Source organism: Choloepus didactylus, chromosome 12 (genome assembly GCF_015220235.1).
Source record: "Choloepus didactylus isolate mChoDid1 chromosome 12, mChoDid1.pri, whole genome shotgun sequence".
In the NCBI taxonomy this organism is placed as follows: domain Eukaryota; kingdom Metazoa; phylum Chordata; class Mammalia; order Pilosa; family Megalonychidae; genus Choloepus; species Choloepus didactylus.
The window spans coordinates 12,450,578-12,474,808 of NC_051318.1; positions in this window are offsets into that span (position 1 = coordinate 12,450,578).

The following is a 24,231-nucleotide window of genomic DNA, read 5'->3' on the forward strand; positions in this document are numbered from 1 at the left end:
TTCCTGCCCCATTTCTCACCTCTTCCTGCTCCATTTCTCACCACTTCCTGCCCCATTTCTCACCTCTTCCTGCTCCATTTCTCACCACTTCCTGCCCCATTTCTCACCTATTCCTGCTCCATTTCTCACCACTTCCTACTCCATTTCTCACCACTTCCTGTCTCATTTCTCACCACTTCCTGCTCTATTTCTCCTTGTTTCCGGCCAAGCCCACTCCATTCTGTCTGACCATGCTGAGCTCTTTCAGTTACTCAGCCTGGCCTGCCTCTCACTTTCCTTCAGACTATCTGTAGGAGTCTCTTGGTTTGTGTTACTCCCTCCTTCTTGCCCCTCCTGTCCGAGGGGGACAGCTCAGGGGTTCCCCTTTGCTGGAAGCCCCTCACCACCTCCCAGCAGGCCAGGTGCCCTGCTCTACACCCATGACACACTGCACTTCTCTCCTCACAGCCCTAAAGGCACTTTACTGCCATGGTTGACTTACTCTTTCCTGAGAGCACCCAAACTCTGAAGGCAGGACCATGTACCTTCTTCACCACTGTATCCCCAGCATCTAGCATAGCACCTCATGTGTGGATGGTGACAAGAAATGGTCCTTGACTGAATCAATAAAATCTCTCACCACTGCTGGGAAGCAGCTGCTGGCAGTTTGGGGGCGTTTTCCTTGGTCAAACATTTATTGGTCCTGATAACATATTTTATGAAACATCAATCTTTGAATTCAACAAAAGACTTTATTGTTTTCTAGCATATCAGTGGATTTTTTTTCTTTTCTTTTTTTGTTTCTTTCATATGGTTCACAAGTCCCCTGTATTGTGTGACTCAGCCTTGAAGTACAAGAACCCCCTTTTCTTCCCAATCAATTTTGATCAATTTCTGGCCAATTTCTATACTAAGTAACTAAGTACTTTAAATATGTCCTCTCATTTAGTCCTCCCTCAAAGTTCACAAGGTGGATATTACTATCCCTACTCACAGACGAGGAGGCAGAGCCTTCCACAGGCTGGCTGCTGTCTCGTGTCTGGACAGGGGCTTGTACTTCTACTGACTCTGCCTAAGGGACCTCACTGCATGCCCAGCACCCCCGAGCCCCCAGCGCTCTTCCGATGGCATCCTGTCTCCACATGTGTGGGTTTTATGTGGTCCTGTTTAGTGCTTCCCTAACTGATGTGAGTGGAGGTGTTTATTTCTCAATGACATCATCTCATTTTAGAGTGAAATCTCAACCCTTCTGGAGGTTAGAGGATCATCTGTACTGCTTAGTTTATAGCACAGAGCAGGGGCATGTCAGTTTTCTTAATCTTCATGACATCCATTCACTTGAAAAACATTTATCCCTCAGAAGATTAAACATGGGACTATCGTATGACCCAGCAATCCTGCTTCTAGGTAGATAGCCCAAAGGATTGAAAACAGGGACTCAGACAGATATTTGAACACCAATGTTCATAGCAGTATTATTCACAGTAGCCAAAGGTGGAAACAACCCAAGTGGCCATCAACAGATGAATGGATAAACAAAATGTGGTCTATCCATACAATGGAATATTATTCAGCCTTAATTAAAAGGGATGAAGCTCTGACCACCCTGATCAAGATGGTGGAGTGAGATGTCCCTGGGGTCCATCACTCCACAGAAGCTTTGAACAACCGCCAAGAATTGGCAGAAATGTCTTTCTCAATTAAAGGATTGCAGTAAGATGAGGGCTGAACCAAGGAAAAACAACTTAAAAAAGCAGTAAGAGTTCATGATGCCCTTGCTGTCCCACCCCCATCTTTCCACTAGCTGGGTGTGGAGCCAGCCTTCTGTCCCAGTGCAAGTCCCAGCTCCCAGTCCTGGAGGCACCAGAGTAAATTGTGCACCTACTAGGGTGCATGGATGTCTGGGCCAGTCTATTTGGTGACAGCCTGAGGGACCAAACCAACACACTTGTCATGGGCTCACTGCTCCAGAACTTGCCCAGTGTGTAGAGGCAGCTCATAGAGCTCCCTCCAGAACATAGTAGGACAACAGTCAAATTGCAGCTGCCTGGGGCAAAGGACTGCTGGCTGTGGGACATACAGTATAGTGCCTGGGACCATAGGAAAACACTGTGTGCATGCCCAGGACAAGAGGCCTGTGCAGATAGGACCAGGGTGGACCTTGTGCTTTTGCCTCGAGCCATTCTCTAAACTCACCGTATAATTAAGCTCTGAAGGAGAGCACTCGCACAGGCCAATTTAGCAAAGACTGGAAAAGGGATTCTCACACACCCCCCACCCCATTTTCTTTTGTTTTTGTCAACTCCTAGCATTCCAGGTAATCTCTGTCATAACACTAGCTGGGTGAAAGCTTAAGGAACAGACATCTCGGAGTCTAAATTCCAGTAATAACACATTAAAGTATCAAAATGCCCAGGTTTTGACAAAAGACTACAAAACATACCAAGGAACAGGAAACAATTGCCCATGCAATAATGAGAAGATTAAAGCAACAGAAACCATCAGTGAGGGACACCTGGGATATACCAGACACAGACTTTTTTAAATGGTCCTAAATATGCTAAAGGAAAAACATGGACAAAGAACTAAAGGACTTTAGGAAAATGATAGATGAACGCAAAGAGAATATCAACAGAGAGATGGAAATCTCAAAAAGGAACCAAACAGAGCTGAAGACCACAGCTAACAGAAATAAAAAATTCTCTAGAGGGGTTCAGTAGCAGACTGTTTGGAAAAAAGAATCAGTGAACTTGAAGAAAAGGCAATTGAAATCATTCAGTCTGAGGAGTAAAAAGAAAAAATAATGAAGAAAAACAGGTTCCTGGGGAACCTGTGGGACACAAACAAGCATAGCAATACACACCATGTGGGAGTCCAAAAAAAAGGAAAAGAAAGAGAGAAAGGTGCAGAGAGAATATTCAAAGAAATAATGGCTGAACTTTTCCCAAATTTAACAAAAGCCATGAAAATACACATCCAAGATGCTCAATGAACTTCAAAGGTGATAAATCCAAATAGACCCACATTATAATCAAACTGTCAAATAAAGAGAGAATTCTGAGAGTCGTGAGAGGGAAGCAATATGTCACATACAAGGGGGCCTCCAATAAGATTAAGTGCTGACTTCTCACTAGAAACCATGGAGGCAAGAAAGCAGTGTGATGACATATAAAAGTGCTGAAAGGAAAAAATTACCACCCAAGAATTCTATCTCTGACAAAACTGTTTTCAAAAATGAGGGAGGGATTAAGCCACTCCTAGATAAACAAAAACTAGGGAGTTCACCACCTCTAGACCAGCCCTACAAGAAATGCTCAAGGGAGTTTTCAGGTTGAAAGGAAAGGACACTAGGCAATAGATCGAAGTGGTTTGTTGTTGATTGTAGATGTCATCAGCCATTGATGCAATCAACTGACTAATGATTTAAATCCACAAAACACAATTAGGCCAGTATTTGCTTGACCAAACAACTGGACACCATAACTTGGCCAAGTTGATACATGAAATGAACTATCACATGGTCAGACATTGGCAAAGGGAAATTCTGTAATCCAATTACTTAAAAACTCAGAGCAGGGCCTGCTATGTAAATAAGCCTGTTATAAATAACTGCTAAATGACTGGGTTAATTAATGGGGAAAGGAGGGATGGACGACAGATGGACAAAGTCAGCTGACTGGATGTGCTTTACCTGCCCTAGCTCATAATCTGCAAGCATATGGCATCTCCAGGGTTCCCTCAGGGACAGAGATGATATGACAAGAATGTCTTTTCAAACCAGCCCTGTTTCAGGGATCGATGGGAAAGGCCGGGCCCCCAGCCAGGACTACAAGGGGGACTGGAGCCGCCAGCCCCTGAAGGAGTAAAGTTTTAAACTTGAGGTAGGTTCTCTTCCCCCTTGGATCTTTCCCAAGTATTGGGTTTGTCTTAGCCCAAAGCCCAGGTTCAGGAGCTTGCCGGCTTCCATGTTGATCTGATGATAGAGACAAAGGAGTTGATAGAAATGCAAGGTCCATTCCATTCATCATTTCTGAGGGTCCTTGGGACCACCTCCCTTCAGGGTGGAGAGCTGTGTGGAAAGGGGACGGGGAGCGGAAGGGTCTCTGTGCTCCTCGTGACACTTGGGGCAGGGTTCGAGACCTTCTAGGACATATCCTGGAAAACATCGTTCTAATTTATGTCATGAAACAAACTTGCTCCAGGGTCTCAAAAAAAGGTCCTTACCCATGGAGGGAGAACATGGCTGGTCTCAGGTGTTAGTCTCTGAGAGTGGGGGTTTGAGCAGATGGGGAAGCAGCTACTGGCTCCCCTGCCTAGGCATCCTGCCCCCTCCCCTTCCAGACGGAGAAAGGGATCTGAGAAGACAAAGTGCCTTCCCCCACGTGCAGCTGGGATGGAATGAAACGTTTCTGGTAGGCTTTTCTCTTCTCTGGACTTTTTCTCATGCTTTTTTCCAATGGAAATATGGTTAAAGAAACAGATTGCTGCGGGTCTTTACCAAATGTGGAAGAAAAATACTACCCTGCACATCAAAAGCTTTTCCTTTGTCCCTAAAATTGGGGGTGACCCCAGGATCCTCTCCCCCCAAAATACCCACACACATCTTCAGCAAAAAATAGAGCACCTGGTGTCCAGGAGTTTGGGTCCCAGCTTAAGAATTCAAAAGGTGAGGAGAAAAGGGTTTTTCCAAAGTAACACTAGGGCAGCTGAGGCTAAATGGAGCCAGCAATTTGTTCTGGAATTTTAGATCTTTGGGTTGTTCTTCGTTGTCATCATTTCAGGTCTGGAGTTAGTGACTGTTTCCACTGGGGCTTGTCACCAGCTTGAAGGCTTCCTCAATGCCAGCACCCCCAAAGCTTCGGGGGGATCCCAGGAGAAGCAGTGCTGCAGTTTAGACGGCAGCGAATTCCCCGCTGGGCTGATTTACAATAAAGCTCGCGCATAAACAAGGGGCTCACTGGTTGCTTCGCCTCTCACAGGGACTTGCCATTTATGATACTCTCCATGACTGCCGCAGAGAGGGGTTTATTTGTGGTATCAGCAGTAACTGGGGTGAACTTGCAGATAATGGTTTGATGTAGGTTCTCGCAAATCTTTATTGAGAAGCTGTGTGCCAGGAGCTGTGCAGGTCCGCCGTGACCCCGAGGGGTATGTGACACAGAGCCTGCTTTCCTAGGACCCTGGCCAGCACCACTTAGTGATAAAGTGTTTAAAAAAACAAACAAAAAACCTTCCAGTGAACACAACCTTTGCAGTAGCACTAGTGAAGAAAGGCTCTGCATAAGCTTTCATCATGTCATCATGCACCAATTTTTATTAAGCTTCTATTTAGCAGTAAATGAAAGTTTGTAAATCTAGGAGAAATTTAGGGCAGTGTTCTCTGGAGAAAATTAAAGAACTTTTTTTTTTTTTTTGAGCAGTAAAGAATCCTTTGTTGTTGGTTGTATTTACAGAAAGTATGCCTCGAATATTACAGTTGTACTAAAACATGCTTTACGATTGTTTTACTTAAATTGCATGGGGGTGGGTGGGTGGCAATGGGTAATTAGGATAAATTTCTTCGGTTGTAGCCCACTCATGGTCTCAAGACCCACCTGGAAGGAGAGGCTGACTACTTGGAATGATTTCAGGGGTTCAGGAAACAACTCTGCCCCACAAGGATTCCTCAGTGGGTGCTGGAAGGTTCACACGGTGCTGTGTTGGTATCTGGGGAGATAGGAGGCAAATATTCCCAGAAAGGATTGCCAGCACCCTCCTTCCACAGACCTCCAGGAGCCCACCTGTGGTTGCACAAGGTGGGCTTTTACCCACTGCATTCGATGTACCAGTCTAGAAGAGTCTGGTTAGAGACACAAATTTGAGAGTTTGGAGCTATAGGTGATATTTAAAGGCACGGCCCAGCTCTCCTCAGACCCCTGTACATTTCTGAGGTCTATCAGCTTCTGAGTGCCCTGGCTTTGTGGCCTGCACCTGTGACTCCCAGAGGTGCCCCCTCGGGCTACAGGCACCTCCTCAGGGGCAGGTGAGGGGGCCTTGGCGTGGGTTGGCCTCCCCCGTGGACCTCAGCCAGAGGCGCAGAAGGGGAGCCTCCCAGCCTGGCCTGGAGTTTTGCTCCCCTCTCCCTGTCCTGCTACCCCAACTCCCTGACCAGTACCCCCCAGGGAGCACTTCCTTAATAAATCACCTGCACACAAATCCAAGTCTCAGAGTCTCTTCCTGGAGAATCCAGGGTCAAATCATTTAATAAGGTTTATTATGAAAACCAACATTCCCCTGCCTCTCCCAGCCCCTTCCAATTTCTTTTGGTATTTTTCTTTACATTTCTAAATTACGTTCTTCTAATGCTGCTTCTGATATTTCAGTTTTAGGCATTTTCTATTCATTTTCCATTGTGCAATAGGAAAATTCAGCACTCTCTCACAAACACACATACAAACATGCACACACAAACACACACCTGTACAGACTTCTCTCCTTCCACCCTCCTAATAAGGTTATAAATAATACTTATATAGAACTTACTCTTATATAGAACTTACTACATGCTAGGCCTTGCCCTAAGCATTTTACATGTATTCATTCATTTCACACTCCCCTATGCAACAGATTTTGTTATGATCCCCATTTTACAGATGAGGAAATCGAGTCAAGAGTAGTTAAGAAAATTGCCCAGTCATGCAGTTAATTAGTAGTAGATATAGGTTTGAACCTAGACAAACTGGTTTCAGAGTCCCTGATCTTTATCACCACATTTTAGGATTGGAATTACAATTTTAGGTAGACCAGCCGTCAGCATTATACTAATAAGACCACAGTAATGTATTCAGAGATGATCCGTTTGGTAAACTGTGGTTTCTCCTTCTTTCTTGCAAAACTTTTTATTTTACCCAGACTTAAAAATTGTTTACTGTGATTGTCTTCTGGGATTATACTACTTTAACCTGACAGGCCCCCATCCCCGCCCAGCCCCTGCCCCACACAGGCATTATCTAAATCTCCTCTCAGTGTGCTCAAACACATCAGGTATTCAATCAGTTGCACCTCCTTGGAGAAATTTCTCCCGGGGCACTTCTGACCTGTTCTAATCTGGGCAAGGCTTTTCCCAGAACCTGCTACAGGAACGTCATCCTGGGATTCCCCTATCCTCGCCCACGGGGTTTCCTTGGCCCTTCTCCTGTGTCCTGGAGCCCATCTTCTCCATTCTTGGGTTACTTTTTTGTCTCCCTGGAACAGATCCTCTGTAGCTTTCTGAGAAAGAGAACAAAGGATGGAAATTGGAGGGGGATTGTATCAGAAATGCTTTCTGTCTCCCCTCATATGTAATTGTTTGGCTGACTATTGAATTCTTAAGTTGAAATATTTTCTTCTTCAAGATTTTGAGGACCCTGCTTCCTTGCCTTCTAGCTTCTAGCATTGTTGCTGCAAAGTCCGAAGACATTTTATTCTTGATCCTTTGTATGACTCGATTCATTGTGTTTTCCCTCTCTCTGGAACTTTGAGAGTCCTCTCCTTCTCCTTGGTGTTCTGGAATTTCACAATGATATCCAGCGGATATCCAGGGAGGCTGGAGCCACTGCTACAAGTCGACCATCCAGTTTTGACAGCACCGTTGCGCGAGGTTGCTCCGCCTCCCAGATGTGAACCTGCCCTGGAGCCCATGTTGCATTTGAAAAGCAACCACACAGAGCCACCTTGTGGTGGAAAAAAAGACACACAGCTTCCAACCTAAATTGGATTTTATATGACATCACTGGCAGGTGTAAATACATCTGCATACTCTTGTACCCTTGCTTCCTCCCATATGGCAGGGAAGCATTCTAAAGTGGTCAGCAAATGTTTACAGCAATCTATGCTTGTTCCACTAGCACATTTACCACAGGTAATTAACTTAACTGCCTGATAAAAATGTAATTGGCGTGTTGTAAGGCGAGCTATTGTGTGAAAATACTTGGACTGACAGTGACATTGGCTTCTCGATTATCTTTATAGGCATGTAATCATATCTAAATTTGATCATCAACCTCTGACTTGATTAAAGTAAACAGCCAAATTGGATAATCATGATCTGGAAAGGGTTTACTATTTGCCTCAAGTATTTGGTTTGGGCTTGTATATTGTCAGAGAATAATAAGAAATGAGCCCGAGTGCACTCAGATATTGTCGATTGGTGTGTGGCCATGCTCTGTATATCAAGGTGAAAAGTAATTCATTGAGATAAAGCAAGGGCTTGGGATAGCATCGTGCACACTTACACTATTCATGTGGCTTCTTGCAGAAAAATCAGTCATTTCACTTGAGCCTTTTATCACATTGCAAGTGGCAGCTATGGTAGCTGAGGTCCAAAAGACCCTGTAGAACCACACTACCAGGGCTTCAAGGAGAGGCTCTCCGAGCATGATTGCAAAGAGCCACCACCTTAGCGTGGGTTGTCTGCCAGTCCAAGTGCTGTTGTCACCTGTGTTACCCAGGACTGTTATAAACAGCTTTAGCAGCAATGAAAAGCTGCTGGGCTGCATCAGTTTTAACTGATTTTCTGGATACGAACTTCAGCCTTCGGATAAACAAATCGCCTTCTACCTAAACTCAGCAGAACCTTCCCTTTTGAACCCTCATTATAAGAGATATTTGTCAAAAATGTGTTGGCTTATAAGGTTTTTCCCCCACTCTGCCTAGAGACACATCTGCATCCTCTAGAAGCATCCACCGATTTGGGCCATGTCTCTGCAGCCTCTAGCATCTCAAGAATGAACCCTTCGCCGGGCTATATTAATGAAAGCCAAACCCAAGGCCTCAAACAATGTAATGATGAGTCTCAGCCTGGTGGGGACATTTCCAGGCCCTAAGTGACAGCCCCAAATCCAGCGCAGGGTTGTATTCTGCTATGGATGGCTTTGGGTGTGCCCCTGGAGTCTGCTAGAACAGAATTCAGTTTCATTTTTCAAAAGGTAATTTCTACATGTCCTTCGCCAGCCTTGTATGTTCCCCACCTCCACACTTGTCCATCCCCACTCCACACCAACCAAGCAGACTCGGAGGCACCTGCCCAGCTCCAGTCCTTGGCCCCTCGGGACCCCTGAGCCCACCGACTTCCTGCCAAGGCTGCTGGCCTTGCACATGTCTTAACACGTGTTCTGCTTGCTTTGGCCTTTTGTCTAATTGTTTCAGGTGTGCCTCATAAGTAGCATCCACATCTCCCCAGCAAGACTGCATGTGCCATGAAGGCAAGTGGGAAAAAAGTACTGGGCATGTTGGATTCATTCATTCATTCAGCAAATATTTAGTGAGTGTCTACTGTATATCAGGCCCTGTTCTGAGCAGTGGGAGACAGCAACGGACAAAACAGAGTCCCTGCTCGCTAGAAGTTTCTCTTCTACTGGGAGAAGACCAACACTAACCAAATGAATATATCACACTCGAGATGTAGAATCTGAAGCAGGGTCCAAGATCACTCAGGAGTCTCGGGGCCAAGAGACAGGAATAAAATCAGAAACTTCAACGATCAAACTCAATCAGACTTGCCATCTTTCAGTTTCACCGTGCATCCAAACGTTTGGGCACATACATTAGAAATCATGTGTGCAGACAGAGTTTGGGCTCTGGGCAAGTCTGTAGGGCAGCTAACATCTCAGGACCCCTGTTTTAATCCAGTGGTTCTCCCAAAGTATGCAGCATGTGCCCCACTGGGGGGTCGGGATTTAAAAGTGGATCTTGGGAACGTGGAGTCTGTTTCCAGATGTGCTGTGCTGGGCCGCTCTCACCTCCACCACAGCGGCCCGGTGGCAGGGGGACATCCAGGCGGGCGTCTGTCCTGACAATTCCAGATTACCCTTCGCAAATACAGTTCACTTCATAGAGCAAACAGGATCACCCAGTTCACTCACAGAGCGAGGGAGAAAGACCTTTACCCGTCATTAATGTTTTACTACCTCGCTCAAAAAGAGTGACCTTTGACCCCCAAACAAACTCTAAAGCCAGGCCCAGGAGGGACAGCTCCTGCGCCAGTTCTGGTTGCTGCCGGGTCCTCGTGCCAACTCGGCGCCTCCTTTTCCGTCCGGAGAAACAAATAAACAGACAGATAAACTCTTTCAAGCCCAGGGATGGAGCAGACGCAGGGGCTCCCGGGCAGCGGTGGGCAGGATCTAGGGCTCCTGCCTGGGCCGGGGTGACCCTTGCAGTGCCAGGTGGTGAGGGAAGCCTGGAATTTACTGCGCAGTCCGATTGGGGGGCCCGTGGGGCCTCAGCACGAGCTTTGGGGTGCCTCCAACTGCTAAGCCCACTTGGCGAGGCTCAGAAAAGAGCCAAGTGAAGGAGGAAAATCAGAACCCTCGACGCTGACTGCCAGGAAGGGAGCATTTGAGTGTGGGGGGTCAGGGAGGCAAGCCAGTTCCCGGTGCAGCCAAGCAGCCCACCTCCCGCTAGGCAGGGAGCGAGGCAAGCATCCTTGCTTTCTCCCGTGCAAATGGCAGACAGGGTCAGACACTTTCGTTTTCGTTGGTGACTCATGCCTACTTATTTGTAACCTAAGAGGTGAGTCATTAGGAGTTGGTACAATTCATTATTCATTAACCAAAATTAATGCAGGTCTAGAATTTCCTGAGGTTCTAACTCCCTGTCCTCCAAAAGGTCTGGCCTGGCCACGTGGCAAGTGCAGGAGAGCTGGAATTTCTGCAATTTGGAGGAGGAGCGCTTTGGTATCGTGCTCAGTTGGTCATGCTTTGCAATTGCTTCTAAATGGTAATCTACTGTTGGTTTAGCTCCTTTGCTGTAGTTAAGCTTGTTGTATGTCGTTTGGTTAGCCCTGGAGTGTCTAGTGATGTATTTTAGCAGCTGCCTATACTTTTCCAAGTAATTACCCTTTAACACCTAAATGCATCGGGATTCAAATGTGGACCAAACATGCCCCTATTGCAAAGTCAAAATGTACGCAACTCTGCCAAATGTATTCGTAGCACTCTTTTGCTCTACCTTATAGAAAGAGATTGAGGTGGGTAGGTCATGGGGCTTGGGACCTGTTGGTGGGAGCTGTCATCAAAAATGTTTTGCAAGGCGCTGTCCTAGAAGTCTGGGATTATATTGTGCCCGTGTGTGCAGTGGTGTGCTGGGAAGGATTTAGCAACCGGCTCTCAGTGGGAGAATGTGTGTGCATGTGATATGTGTAATATAATATATGTTTATTATAAATTATACTGATATAGATGTGTGACACACAATTTACACTATTAATAAAATAAATTCCACATAGCTAACCAGTTCTCACAGAATGCCTTCAGCTGGTGAATGCTGAACTCTGCATCTGTTGCCAGTGTATTTCCCACATAAATGCTAGTTGACATTTTTGTATAAGAGTAAGAAAAAAGTGCAGCAACAGAAACTTATGTCAGAACTTCTCTCACTTATCAATGATGTGAGTGTCTTCTTTGCAAAGGTCATATTTTCAAATACTGAAAGAATGTATTTTCAGTTTTTTATAAGCTATTTGCTAATTAGTGACTATATAGATGATAACTTTTTAAATTCAATCTGCATTACTAACATTTTTTCCGTCACTTTCTTACGTCGACTAGACAGTCAACAAAACGCTAAACCAAGCCCTGATCTGTGGCATTAGCCAATTTCTGTGGTGTAAATACCCACCATGGTCTATTTTCTAGTTTTGCATATTTATTACCTTTGGTTTTTTCCTATAATTTAAGTGTGACCTCATATAATTTAGTTCTTAATAGTGACTGTCAGTCAGCTCCTGGAGGGCCTGTGGGAACTGGTCACAGCACGTCAGTGCGTGTCTAGAGGTAGCTGTGATTTAAAGAAAGCTGGTTATTCTTTTAGATATACTGAGGGTGTTTCCCGGCAGGCCCCCTCCAGCATCAGGGAGCTCCTGCCCCTGTGCTCCCCGGGGCAGAGCTGGCGGCTGATCCTCCACGGCAGAACTGGGCCACCGCTTGGACGCTGCCGGAAGGAAGCTCAGCCCCTGCCATAAAGAGGACGTGCTGGAAGCAGTTTGGGAATTAGGAAGGGGGTGCCAGCCGGGCCTAAAAGCCCAGGGCAGCCATAAAAGGCTGCCCCGGATTACACGGTGAGAAACAAGGTGTCGGCTTTTAAAGTGTTTAATTTTCTCTCTCTTAAAACCTTAGCCAAAAACTTTTAATTATAGACAGATCATAAAACTCAAACTCGAATTTCAAAGGACATTTCCAAGGATGTATACTTATGATTTTTGCCTGTTGTAGTAATGCTTTCTCATATGACTAAAAATGTTGTTTTCCCCTGCGGTAGTCATTTTGTCAAGTGTGAATTTTTTAATTCATGTGACCTGCTTCTTAATGATAACAGGCCTAAAAAGATTTTAACACTCAAAAATGGTCTTAACATTCAAAACAAGAGAAAAATGTTTCCTTCATCTCCCATTCCCATTTTTTGTGAAAATACAAGCCCTCTTTCCATTTACTATTCTATTGGACCTGCTCCCAGCTTCTGGTTCTGCAACCGGCTAGTCCAGTAAGGAAATAGCATCGACTTTGAAACTGTTCTCCTCTCAGAAGAACCCTCACGTCTCTGGAGAAAAAAAAATTTTAATAAATTATTAATTTGGAAGCCATCCTAGAGCTTTTGCCACTGAAACCTGCTCTTTGAAAGATACCACAAGAAAAAATATATTTCAATAAACATCTTCGAAGTGTGGTAGATATTTAATAATAGGATGAATAAGAAAAAAAATGACGGTTCTTCCAGGATCTGCTTGGTCTTGACTTAAGAGGCCTAATGTGGGTAGATTCAGAATCTGTTTTCTTTGAGTCAGTGGAGTGGCGGCCTCGAGATACAGCCTGCTGATTCCCAAGAGGACCTGGGGAAGTGAGGATGTGCACGGCCCTGGCTGAAACAGAACTGAGGCTCGCGGTTGGAGCAACTTCAACAACATTCATTTGTGTTCTAGTTGACTCTTTTCTTGTGCTCAGGTGGCGTTTTGATGCAACTGCTCTAATGGTAAGCTCTTTTGACAACTCGTGCATTTCAGGTTTTGAAGGGGGATGCCTTTCATGTTGGGCTTGATTGATGAGTTTTAAATGTCTCCTTGTTTCCGGCACACCCAGCACTCAGCTCATCCTGTAAAAGATTGGGGTGCCCGAGTGGCAGGCCAGGAGTGCCCGGCTATGCAGCCTGCCCACACCCCCAGCAGCTCACTGAGACAACCACCTGGGTCGTGCCCTCACTTCGCTCTGACCGCCATCTCCACGAGTGTCGGGGGCACCCTAACCTAGCAGTCCTCTCTCTTCTTGTTAGAAACAAGCATTTTACCTCAAAAAGCTCACCTGGTTGTGGAGGAGAAAAGAATTTATTCACGATCTTACAAAAAAGGATGCACAGCCAAGAAAAGAACATGGCAATAGTTATACCCTACACCTAATAATATGCATGTCCCTCCCCTGTTTCCCCATTGGCTGGGTACTCCAGAGGTTACAGCATATCTGAGAGAGCTAACTAGACCACCTTTGAGATTTTGAATTGTACAGCCTATCCGAGAGAGCTCATCCAGTTTAAATTGCCCGCTGAGAGTTCCCGCCTTTGATTATAGCTAGCACCAACTCTGGGCTTATGTCAGGGGCTTGCTCCTTCCCTTTAACCACAGAGCCCATTTCAGCCAGTCTTGTTTAGCTTCCATTTTCCCTACTCCACGTTGCCTTTACGTAAAAGCTAAACTTAACCCTTTCTTTTTTTTTTTAATCTTCATTTTATTGAGATATATTCACATACCACGCAGTCATACAAAACAAATCGTACATTCGATTGTTCACAGTACCATTACATAGTTGTACATTCATCACCTAAATCAATCCCTGACACCTTCATTAGCACACACACAAAAATAACAAGAATAATAATTAAAGTGAAAAAGAGCAATTGAAGTAAAAAAGAACACTGGGTACCTTTGTCTGTTTGTTTGTTTCTTTCCCCTATTTTTCTATTCATCCATCCATAAACTAGACAAAGTGGAGCGTGGTCCTTATGGCTTTCCCAATCCCATTGTCACCCCTCATAAGCTACTTTTTTATACAACTGTCTTCGAGATTCATGGGTTCTGGGTTGTAGTTTGATAGTTTCAGGTATTCACCACCAGCTACCCCAATTCTTTAGAACCTAAAAAGGGTTGTCTAAATTGTGCATAAGAGTGCCCACCAGAGTGACCTCTCGGCTCCTTTTGGAATCTCTCTGCCACTGAAGCTTATTTCATTTCCTTTCACATCCCCCTTTTGGTCAAGAAGATGTTCTCCGTCCCACGATGCCAGGTCTACATTCCTCCCCGGGAGTCATATTCCACGTTGGGGGAGATTCACTCCCCTGCTTAACTCTTTCTTACGCTCCTGTTTCCGGGGAGGTTGCAAGCCCTAAGACCAGGTACACAAGCTTGCCACTTCTGGAACATTCTACTGCTTCATTCCTTACTCCCGTTCCCTCACCCCCACCCCAGGCCACACATATAAAACAGGACGTTTAAATTAAAGGCTCTTTTATGAGCTTATGCAGGTGTCAAGGGTTCGACCTCAGCCGGCAGGTTTGTCTTTAAACACGAGAGGCCCCATTTCCCTCCTGGGGCTGGCGGCCGAGGAAGAGGAGGATGAGGAGGAGGAGGGGGAGGGCAGAAGCTGGACCCCTTCCTCGGAATGCAGCACTGAATAAAACCACTGGTCTCCAGCAGCTTCGGGGAGACTGGGACATATCATTCATTCCACTAGAAGTTCCTAACTAATAGTTAACCAGGAGTTAAAAACAATCCCCTAAATGCATGTCAAAAATCTATACACAGATGAGGGAAGTAGTTGAAACAAAATTCCTATGGAAATATTTCCATCTGTATTCTGACCAGATTTCATCCCTGGGAATGAAGTTACATGATATAACAGCAATGGCATAAATTAGTAAAAGCCCAGGAAAAGATTTTGATAGAAATTAGAAAGTTCTGTGATCCCTCCCAATCTGGGAATTCAGGGGGAGTTAGATGAATCAACCACGTATGACTGGAATTGAGAACATGTCCTTCTATTTTCTTTTTAACTTTTTATTCTGGTTATATATATATGTGTGTGTGTGTGTGTGTGTGTCACCAGATTTGCTATTTTAACCCCTTTCACGTGTCCAGTTCAGTGCCGCTAACCGTTTCCACCATGCCGTGCAGCCAACACCACCATCCGTTCCCAAAACCTCTTCCTCATCCCAAATGGAAACTCTGCACCCAGAAAGCAGGAACTCCCCCTCACCCCACTCCCAGCCCCTGGCAACCTCTATTCTACTTTCCGTCTCTATGAATTTGCCTATTCTAGAGATTTCCTATAAGTGGAACCATACAATATTTGTCCTTTTGTGTCTGGTTTCTTTCTCTCCACACATAGAGCATTTTTTACGAAGCTAGGAATAGGCTTAGCCAAGTATGACAATGATTCTCCATCATCTGGGTCCTTGCTATACTCAAGGACAAATAATCCCCCAGATGCAGGGCTGGGCACACAACGAAAGTGGGAAAGTAATTAATATTTAATGAACACGTTTGACATTAATGATAATAAGTATTTCATGTTGGTACGATCAGTAAGATAGCACACCTACAGGTCTGTACCAACCACGAGGTAACATCTGAGATCCAGAGAAAAATAATCCTTCAAATCAATACTGATATTTGCAACACGTCATATGGGCTCTTGCTGCTACATATGTGGGTGTATGCCCTTCTTTGGGCTTTATAGCATAACCACATACATTTGAACTTTATAAATAAAATATATTGGGGTTCCCAATTTATAGATAAATAAATTAGGACAGGGAATTTTTTTAAATGCTGAATGAATATAGGGGAAATGATTCACCTGAAGTTACATAATTCTGTGGTTGAGCTGAAAGGATAACCCAGGTCTGAGATAACCCAAGTCCCGGTTCCCAGAACTGTCCCTCTACCTCCTGGAGACCTTCGGAGGTTCCTCCCAAGCTGTCCTCTGAGAACCCCTCCCAGCCGGGCAGGGCCTGAGAAGGGTCTCCTCCTGCCCCTTCCTTCTGTTGTCCTTCCTCTGGCATCCTGGGGATCTGAGGTTGGGAGGGGGATGAGATTTTATTTGAGACAGACAATTGCATTCCCCTGACTCCTTGATAAGGGAGGCACTCAAAAGATTTATTTTTGTTAACTGTAGGTGAGATAAAGAAGAATTTTATCACTTTGATGATTGAGAATTATTTGCAAATGATTATGTACACTTATATCTGAGTATACGTACATTCATATGGACATACACATTTTTGTGGGAAGCAGAGAGAGAGCACGGAGGGAGATATCCTCTGGAAGAGCAGGAGAAGAGATTCAGAGAGGTTTCCAGACACTGAGCTATGATAATTCTGATGCCAACATTCTTTAAATCTTTCAGCAAATATATTCAGTCTTATGTGCATCATCACTAAATGAGATAATGGAGTAAAGCTCTCCTAAGAGTAAATTTTAATGCAATAAATATTAACAATAACAACAACAGTGAAAGCAGTAATAATAATCAGTGACCGTTTATGGAGGATTTTCTATAGTCAGCACTGGGCCACAGACCAGAAGGACACTCTTTGCCTTCACCACGCTTACAGTTTCCTGGGAGAGAGGAGCTTGCAGACGTCTAACTCATAATTTAACCCAGAAAGAGCAGAGGCACACGCTGTGGCGTGCTGGGTTGTGCAGTGGGGATAAGAGCTGACTGCATCTCTCCAACTTCGGTTCCAAGACGTCAGAAGAGTAGCTTGAAATCATCACTCCATGGTGGGAATGTTTATACCCCGGGCAAGTAGCAAACACTGCAAATCAAGGCTTCTCCCCCTCCCCGCAGAGAGCAGGTTGTTACCAGCACACCGCGGAGCACACGTGACTGGGGTAGATGCCCAGAAAACAGTGATTGGTGCTGGAGGCCTTGAGAACGTTTCACGGGTGAGGTGGCATTTACCTGGGCCCTGCAGGCTGAGAATAGTTTCCACGCCAGGGAAGCATCTGCTCGTGCACTCTGCCCTCTCTCGCCATTTTTCTATCATCATGAACCCGTTTCTCAGCTCCAGACTCGGTGCACAGCGACAACCCTGCATAATGGACTCAGATTGCCTTGAGTACAAGGAGGAGCAGACTGTCTTTACGGTGAGGGTAGCACCCCTAAAAGTTCATAAAAATAAAAGCACGTGGACAGGATATCCTCACTAGCTGGAACATTTTCTTCTTCAACTTAACCTAAACGGTCAAAATCACTAAAATGAAATGTGTTCTTCTGAGATGACTGGACTTAATGATTTGCATTTTAAAAAAGAGAAGATGGGGTCCCCATTCTCTATTAATTTCATCTCTTTTTGTCATAATTATGTAAATTGCCTTTAAAATAATTATCGAAGCATTAAATGCATATGGAAAGGCATCTGTTGTCAAAATAAGACCCTACTGCTTCTCGCCTGTGCATCCACGGTCTTAAATAGAAACACAGGAAAGCTGCAGTTGCACCCGTGAGAGAGAGGCCTGCTTATTCTGTGTCCTCCGGTGGGAGGCTGCAGGCTGGCGGCAGGGAGCGTCCTGCCAGGTCACTAAACCCTTCTGGGTAACTGCCATGTTTGCCTTTGGCACCTTTTTAAAAGTCAAAAGAGGCATTTGCAGGGAGCCATAAAAAGTCATTACATATGCAGAACAATCGGAGCGCCTCCACATCTGGGGGAGGAAACACATCTGTCTTCTGTTTCTTCCCTAACCGTCTCCCTGAATCAACTTTTATGGGGGTGGGGGAGGCGGGAGGGTGTCGTAAATATCCCATTCTCTTTGGCTCCCGGAGCTGACAATACCCCCCGTGACTGTGAACCCCCGAGGCCGCATTCAGGAGGGAGGTGCGCTGGGGTGCACGGAGCATGGCGGTGCGAGCCCCAGCCCAGCTGATCACGTCACCGTGAGAGCCGAGAGGCGGCCCGCGGACAGTGAAACAAAGAGGAGGGGAAAAGCAAGACTAATCGCGTTACAAGGAAAGCAAAGAGGGACGCTGCTTTTACAGAGCTGCTGAAGACGCCCCCCGTTTTCCCAGGATTGGGATCACCTGTGCAGCCCCGGAGTCTCCCGGCTGGTTTCGCCGGCTTTGTGCAGCCCTGCACAGGCGGGAGCCGCAGAAGCTCCTCCAGCCCCTGCTTTTTTTTTTTTTTTTTTTTTTTTAATCTTCATTTTATTGAGATATATTCACATACCACGCAGTCATACAAAACGAATGGTACTTTCGATTGTTTACAGTACCATTACATAGTTGTACATTCATCACCTAAATCAATCCCTGACACCTTCATTAGCACACACACAAAAATAACAAGAATAATAATTAGAGTGAAAAAGAGCAATTGAAGTAAAAAAGAACACTGGGTACCTTTGTCTGTTTGTTTCCTTCCCCTATTTTTCTACTCATCCATCCATAAACTAGACAAAGTGGAGTGTGGTCCTTATGGCTTTCCCAATCCCATTGTCACCCCTCATAAGCTACATTTTTATACAACTGTCTTCGAGATTCATGGGTTCTGGGTTGTAGTTTGATAGTTTCAGGTATCCACCACCAGCTACCCCAATTCTTTAGAACCTAAAAAGGGTTGTCTAAAGTGTGCGTAAAGAGTGCCCACCAGAGTGACCTCTCGGCTCCTTTTGGAATCTCTCTGCCACTGAAGCTTATTTCATTTCCTTTCACATCCCCCTTTTGGTCAAGAAGATGTTCTCCATCCCACGATGCCGGGTCTACATTCCTCCCCGGGAGTCATATTCCACGTCGCCAGGGAGATTCACTCCCCTGGGTGTCTGATCCCACGTAGGGGGGAGGGCAGTGATCTCACCTTTCAAGTTGTCCAGCCCCTGCTTTAAGAGCTTTTTTTTTAAGAGGAGACAGACGTGAGCATCTTCTTTAAAAAAAAAAAGACTTCTAGAGAGACTGTGTTCCTTCAGTGTCCTAATTTCATTTCACTGTTCTGAAAATTTTCTAAAAAGAATCAGTGCTCCAAAGACTTGAACAAAAAGTCAAGTTTTGCGGGTCTTCTGAGGAGAGAAGAACTTAAACTGAATCTGAGGAAATATCTTGATCAGCAGTTCTCAAAGTGTGGTCTGGGGATCCCTGGGGGGCCTGAGACAATTTCAGGGGGTCCCTGATTTCCTCCCTTTTCCAACTACATATCTATGTGAGGCTGGATTTTCTTACTTACTTCAATCCAGCTGTTAAAGAGATTTGCATAATAGAAAGCAAGACATTAAAGACATTGGGGAAAAAAAAAAGGGAAAGCAATGCTACTCTTTTACTGTTTTGTTATTTTGGAAACCATCATTATTTTTGATAAAAATATGTTATTTATGTTAACATGTAAAGGATTTATTATTAATTTTAAATTAATAAATATTTTAAAAATTTCTCTTTTTTGTTTCCAATACAGTAAACATGGATAGCTATAACCCACACAAACAAAATTCTTGGTCCACAATAATTTTTAAGAGTGGAAAGGGGTCCTGAGAACAAGTTTTAGACCCGCTGCCCTAGACAGACAGGGACAACTTCCACTGTAAACACTGTTCATTGCTCTAAATTTTGAACACCTTGAGCTGATTTGAATCTGTGGACAACAGTAGGGATTTCCCTCAAATTGCTCTAAAGCCCTCAGAGACCAAAGCCTGAAATTAGCCTTTGATCAAAGACCCTTGTTGTACAAAGAATAAAGCTCTGTAGAAACCCAGAGAGGCCAGGAAAAGAGCAGAAACAAGATAAATCATTTACCAAAGAAGGCCCTTCTGTAGACACACCCCCTTCCCTCCAGACCCCATCTCCCCAACCCCTGGCAACCACTAATCTGTCCTCCTCGTCCATAATTTTGTCATTTCAAGAATGTTGTGTAAATGGAATCATATAGTGTGTCATCTTTGGGGGTTGACTTTTTACACTCAGCATAATTCTCTGGAGATCCGTCCGGGTTGTTGCATGTATTGATGATTTCTTCCTTTTTATAGCGGAGTCGTATTCCATGGTATGGGTGGACTACAGTTAGTTTAACCACCCACTGAAGGACAGCTGGGTTGTTTCCAGGTTTGGGCTATAATGGATACAGCTGCTACAAACATTTGCATATGGGTTTTTGTATCAACAAAGTCTTAATTTCTTTGGGATAAATGCTGAGGATTGCAGTTGCTGGGTCATGTGGTAATTGTATGCTTAGTTTTTTAGGAAAATACCAAATTGTTTTCCAGAGAGGCGGTACCATTTTACATTCCCACCAGCAATGTATGAATGATCCAGTTTCTCCATATCCTTGTCAGCTTTTGGAAATATTTTTCATTTTCTTTTTATCCTGAGAAGTGTAATGTGATAGTGCATGGTTTTAATTTGCATTTCCCTAATGGCTGATGATATAGAACATCTTTTCATGTGCTTATTTGTCATCTGTACATCTTTGTCAGTGAAATGTCTGCTCATCTTCTTTGTTCATTTTCTAATTAGATTGCTTGGTATTTTACCAACATGTTTTGAGAGCTCTTTATATACTCTAGATACTAATCCTTTGTCAGATATGTAGTTTGCAAATACTTCTTCTGTCTGTAGCTTGCATTTTCATCCTTTTAACAGGGTCTTTCACAGAGCTAGTTTTAAATTTTGATGAAATCCAATTTGTCAATTTTTCCTTTTATGGATCGTGCTTTTGGTGTCACGTCTAAGAACCTTTTGTCTAGCCCTAGACCACAAAGTTTTTCTCTTGTTTTGTTTTGTTTTTTTCCTAGAAGTTTTGTAGTTTTACATTTTGCATTTAAGTCCATGATCCATTTTTGAGTTAATTTTTTTATAAGGTGTCTGCCAGTTTGAATGTATTGTGTCCCCCAAATGCCATTATCTTTGATGTAATCTTGTGTGGGCAGACATTATCAGTTTTGATTAGATTTCTTTGAGTGTTTCTTTGGAGATGTGCCCCACCCAGCTGTGGGTGATGACTCTGATTGGATATTTCCATGGAGGCATGGCCCCACCCATATAGGGTGGGCCTTGATCAGTGGAGCCATATAAATGAGCTGACAAGCAGAAGGAACTCAGTGCAGCTGTGAGTGATGTTTTGAAGAGGAGCTCCAGACAAGAGGGATACTTTGAAGAAAGCACAGGAGCTGCAAATGAGAGACATTTTGAAGACGGCCATTGGAAGCAGACTCTTGCTCTGGAGAAGAAGAGAGGACAAATACCCCAAGTGCAACTAAGAGTGACATTTTTGAGGAACTGCAGCCTAGAGAGGAACGTCCTGGGAGAAAGCCATTTTGAAACCAGAACTTTGGAGCAGACACCAGCCACGTGCCTTCCCAGCTAACAGGGGTTTTTGGGACACCATTGGCCATCCTCCAGTGAAGGTACCTGATTACTGATGTGTTACCTTGGACACTTTATGGCCTTAAGACTGTAACTGTGTAACCCAATAACCCCCCTTTTATAAAAGCCAATCCGTCTCTGGTGTTTTGCATTCCGAACAAGGTGTGAGATGTAGGTCAAGGTTCGTTTTTTGTCCATGTGCTCCAGCACCGTTTGCTGGAAAAGCTGTCCTTCCTCGTTGAATTGCTTTTGCACTTCTGTCAAAACTTAGTTGTGCATCTTTGTGTGTGTCTATTTCTGGTTCTCTCTTCTATTCCATTGATCTCGGAGTTTCTCCCTTTACATAGACCACATACATAAAATTGAAATCAGGTAGACTGCAACGATTACCTTTTGAATATTCGTTTATAATATATTAGTTAAATCATTTACATTTTCCTGACATTTTGTCTAACGTCTCAGTTTATATATTTTTTACTGTAATTTAGACTTTTCCCCTGGTTCTGCCACTTACTTCGTGTGGGTCACTTTACCTCTCTGAAATAGGAAAGGATGGTCCATCCTTAGCAGTTTGAACATACTTTGCAGGAGGTTCTGGAAGATGGTAGGAGATTGTCTGTAAAGGCAAGTAGCACAGAACCAGGCGAGCAATCGAGTTTGGGCGCTCCCATCCTTACTTCTCCTTCCTGGGAGTCATTCTGCCACTCAAGCTGATAATCTGTGGAATTGCTGCATTGTATTCCTGAAGCTTACGCTCATTTCTCAAACCCAGCACCGTGGTAAGTGATGCACACACCTTTTGTATTGACCAGCATGCAGACACTGGGTACTATTTTAATAAGTGTTAAAAATCTAGAAATATATCCTAAACTGAGTTTTAAACTGGCTGGTAGCCATTTCTTTAAAGGGCTCTTCTGGGTTTTTAGAGCAAGGCAAACCCATAATGGTAACTGGAGGCAGTGTTTGCAATGCTGGCAAAGTCATTTCATCACTCAAAATAGTCCCACCTCCCTTGCCCTACAGTCATACACCCAGGTGTAAAAGAGAAATTTTATTCTAAGTATATGAAAAAGAGTGATATACCTTTAAAAAATATATATCAATCACACTCCCCTACCCCTGCATGGTAATATTTCCTCCATTTTATGTAATCTTACAAATAATTATGAAACCTAGACACACAGTTGTATATTTCCAAACTGGCAATTCAGCAAAAAGCCCCTCTCTAAACACATTTAGATGCCTTGCTTCTCTGATATGTCCCTGGTTTCTCCAACATCCTCTCTGTAAATATGTGTCCCACGATTCAGCAGTTAGTAACTTTACGATTATGCCCACAGTGGCTGTCGTATAAGTTATGTACTTACACCTACAGACAAGAGACAGCAAACTGTTTCCCATAAAAATTTTAAAAATTTGGTAATTAACTGTTTAATTTGAACCTTTTTAACTGAGAAATATAAAACATATCCAGAAAAGTGCATACAAACAAATGTACAAACCAAAACATAATTTTACATTGCATACCTGTGCATTTACCGTAGAGACCAATAAATAGAACATCCCAGCACCCCATGTGTCTCTGTGAGTTCCTTTCCATTTATTTCTCCCTCCCCACCAAAGTAACCACCATCCTGTCTTTTAAGATAATCAGATTGTTTACAATTGATTGTGGAGTTTAGCACGTCTATATTTTTCGCTATTCCTGGTGTAGTTTTATTTTAACCTCTACAAACACACCCCTAAGTAGCATAGTTGGAATATTCTTGCTTGCCTTGCTTCTTTCACCAAGATGACTTTTATGATATTCGTCTATGTTACTGCACGTAGTTATGGTTTATTCCTTTTTATTGCTGTATGGTTATCAATGCACAGTACTCAACAATGTATTTATCTGTTTAGTGGCTGATGAACATTTGTCCTGTTTCCTGTGTATGTCTGTCGGGAGCAAGCCTGGAGCACACTCTTATGTGCTTTTGCCCAGGTGTACACATGCATGCAGTTTTCTGGGGGTGTATTTCAGGAGCTGCATTTCTGGGTCAAAGCATATACATATATATGCCATTTAAGTTGCTCAGTTTAGGAAGCATTTCTCGATTTTTAACTTTTATTAAAATAATACCTAGTCTCTGCATCCTGGATCATTACAAAACAGGTGTGTAGCACTTAACACGATGCTAGGTTTGAGAAATGGAAGCAAGCTGCAGAATTTCGATACACACATATTAGCTTCAGTTGATAACACAGAGCTGTGTAACAAAGCAGTTCTACCTGCTAACGTTTAATAGTTAACGCGTGCACCCGGAATCAAATTTAAAAGGAATCAAAAGGTATACAGTAAAAAGTTTGTTTCCCACTTCCTCCAGGCCCAACTACCCACTTCCGTTTGTGTTATTTTTTCCTCACACAATCTCCTAAGTTTTGAAAATTACTGGGGAAGTGCTGACTCCTAATGAGCAAAAGAAAGTGTTTGTGAGAAGGCAACTTCCTGGTCCCGCGTCTGGGCAATCAACAGACGGCGTCAGGCTGCAGGGCTGAGCGCTGCTTGTCAAGACTGAGCAAAACCTTACCAAGTGCTGAAGTGTGGAAAAGCAAATTTGGGGCTCTGTTGTCTGCATTCTATACGGTTTCTTAAAAAAAAAAATGCATGTTTGTCTTGGGATTGAGAACCTCTATCTACCTGACCAAAAGGGGGAGGAAAAATGAAACAAAATAAAGTTTCAGTAGCTGAGAGGTTCCAAATGGAGTTGAGAGGTCACTCTGGTGGGCATTCTTTTTTTTTTTTTTTCCTTTTTATTGAGATATATTCACATACCACACAGTCATACAAAACAAATCGTGCATTCGATTGTTCACAGTACCATTACATAATTGCGCATTCATCACCTAAATCAATCCCTGACACCTTCAT